Genomic DNA, 3,418 nt, shown 5'->3' with positions numbered 1-3,418 from the left:
TAAGTGGTCACCATCACCCATAGACAATGACGCTGTAAGAAATATTAACTATTCCTTACATTGTCAATGTGCCACCAACCTTGGGAACTAAAATGCTATGTCCCTTGTGCCTGTAGTTAAACTGGCTCACTCACCCTTCAAACCGGAACACAACAGTACTGAGTACTGTTATTTGGCGGTAGAATATCTGATGAGTGGGTGGTACCTACCCAGACGGGCTTGCACAAAGCCCTGCCACCAAGTAAAACTATAACTATAACTATAAGCCTCTATAACTCCGATCGGTAGTCGAACGGCATTTGACCACGGTACTACCCTCAAAGGAACCGCTACTACAGAATATGTATCAATAGTAAAATCAGCTATTGGTTTAAAGACACAATTATATATTGAAAACAGAAGTGTCTCTTTAAAATCCACCGAACCCATGATAGTAGAAGGTCTTATAAAACTTTACAAGAACATTTCACAGCTATGTATGATATGATAGGTGCGTTAGAAGTTCCTCGTCATTTAAATTGACACGCAAATATTCTTTATAATCAAAATTCTGAAAATTACGATGGAATAGATCTACAAATGCAATATCGTTTAGATAAAGTTTTTACGACTCATATAAGTTGGGACAACCATTAATAAATTATCATTACGAAACGCGTAACGGTTATTGTAAAGCGACTAAACGTAAATTTTTGGCAGGCACTGCTAGTAACGATCGTATTAACCGCATAAACCATAATTATTGTAGTCAACTGGCGAAAGCCTACCAGCCTACCGAGGGCTCCAAGAAAAGTTACAATCGTTAAACACATATGAAATCTGCCAGAGACAGAACTAAAAGAAGTTTCGTTAAAGACTTTTCGAAAATTGTACTTGATGAGCTTGAGTTCTTTGAAACAGTATCAGATGAGTTGCCCTAAGTGTGATCTGCTTGAAGACTTCCTTGGTCAGCTGCTCGACCAGTTACGATACACTCGAGTCGTCGGAATATGTTAGGAACAAACTCCTCATTTCGGCATGCATGCACCATTCCTTTTTGACCTTTTTCAAGCAATCGCTGTAGGGATACATTTCGAATTTCACCACCTTCGAATTTAACAACATTGTCGAGGTTGCTTTAAAGACATATTCTGCGAGATGGACCCAGTGTTCCGTGTTAGTAAACACTGCGCTTGGACAGCTGCGTTGAGCATATAGTTTAAGTAGTCCATCACCGGGTCCTCTTTCAGAATTGTCTTTTTCCTTTTCGGAATCACTTTTTTCTCCTCAGCGGCTGTTGTATATTCCGCGATGTATCGCTTAAATCAACATCTACAGCTTCCTCCACTGTAGGTGACAATCATTGACTTAAGGCCCATGACACGAAAGTTTCCCAAGAGGTCTGTTTTAAACAGAGCTCTTGCTTGTGAACAAGTGCCAAGATGAACTTTTTCATTATCTGATTGAGGGGACGAATTAGACGGCCCAGGTTGGCATTCTGAGTCGATAGAGCGCGACTCTTTATTACTGCGATGAACTTGCCCATTATCTGCATCGTGCAGTCGCTCTCCCAATAATTTTTCAACCATTTGAAAAAGCTCATCGTTTGCACCTGTTTCTTTTACCTTTGAAAGCTTGATTTTCCTATTCCCTTGTTTTTCGGTTTCATTACAGAACTCTCGGATTCTTGACTGTTTGGGAGGGGCGATATTGCTCGTTCCTCGTCCTAGGAAAAAACGTAGTTCAAAACATCACATCACAACAATTACCGATAACCTTATTGCCTGTACAATTTTGCGGCTTAAACTATTAGATAAGTTCTCCGATTTTCTTACTTCGCAGCCGCCGCCGCCAAAAACACAATTAAAATAGTCGCTTGGTCAATCAGCTGTGCGAAGCACATAGCGATGATTATGTCCATAAGCGACCATTTTATTTGTGTTTTTGGCGGCGGTGGCGGCGGTAACGATATCAGAACTATTTTATATTTTCAATAATAATATAATTATCTATATTAATATTGTAAATGTGAAAGTAACTCTGTCTGTGTGCCTGTCTGTCTGACGCTCTTGAAGAAATTTGGTATGAAGTAAACTTCAACTCTAGGATAGGACATAGGCTACTTGTTTTGCCTAAAACATGAAAACCAATACTCTAAACCCGAGCGAAGACGCGCGTAAATACTAGTAAATTATAAGGTATAGTTATAAGTGAGTTGACGTAACTATCGTGCAGGGACGCGGCCTGTTAAACTACTGACTTTATCGATTGGCTCATTGGGGTAGTGATTAATCATGAGGCAGGAAATTCCGAGGACCTTACTTGGAATCCCAAGGGACTGGGTTGTACCGTCCAGAAATTTTACTGGGCAACATAGAGATCCTACCCTTCCTAGCAGCAGCGGTTATAATTAAATCGTATCTTTCTAAAACGCTACTATTAGATATTATTACCTGTATTATCAGCATCATCAAAATGACCTTGAAAAATTAGTATTCGTACTAATGATAAATAATAGTACTTTAGTCGTTGTATGATGATTGCTATCATAACATTTTTTTTAAGCTGTTATGTCATTTTGAATATCGTTATTCAATCTCCACAGAGTAAGCCTCCGTGTTCTAGTCCATCTTAATACTTTGGTGGATATAATTATTTCAAATAAAAGTCAATAATTAGGGTACGTTGTAAGCGTTCATTTTATAGCTCTATATTGTCAGCTTACAAATAGTTCTGCGTACAAATTGGCTCTTTCAGGTTTCAGCACAGAATCCCGATCGAGTCATCGCTGCGTACTTTAACTAACGTAACATACATCACCATACAATTCTAAGTCTGTTCTTGGGTTGGTAATGAAATTAAAAGAATTAGAACTTATGAATAACAATCATTGCTGATGCACGCTAATCGCTAAATATAGAGTATACTTTAATTGATTTAAAAAAAACTTAATACGTATAAAACGATGTGAGAGAGAGGAGGACCTCCTACACTTAGTTCTTGAGTGTAAAATCAACGAACAATCTAGGTTGGATTTCTTAAATGAAACTCGATGTTCTAGGGGTGAGCTTCTCTTCGCTCTCCATCAAATCTTAAGTTCAAGTTTCACTGCCGAACATAGTGGTAGATTTGTAAGTTTCATCATAGACTCATTGAATCTTAGATCTGACTATTATAAAAATGCTCATTAAGTAGTAATCTCAAATGTTAACACCTACAGTATAAGAATTTTTGTTTGTATTTGTTATTATTTTTAAGTCACCTTAATCTCTGGATGTATGACTTATAAAATAAACAAGATTTAAAAAAAAATAACTTAATACGTATAGTAACGCGCTCGTCGCGTTGTACAGCTGTTGGGAGTACGTGTGAGCTTTCGGTGTGATGTAACTTTATAGCGTACGACATGTAACAATAAAATATAGCTAAGTATCAAAAT

The sequence above is a fragment of the Vanessa cardui genome, chromosome 11 (assembly GCF_905220365.1).
Source record: "Vanessa cardui chromosome 11, ilVanCard2.1, whole genome shotgun sequence".
NCBI classification, from domain to species: domain Eukaryota; kingdom Metazoa; phylum Arthropoda; class Insecta; order Lepidoptera; family Nymphalidae; genus Vanessa; species Vanessa cardui.
The sequence above is the reverse complement of the archived record's forward strand: the minus strand, read 5'-3'. Positions refer to the sequence as shown.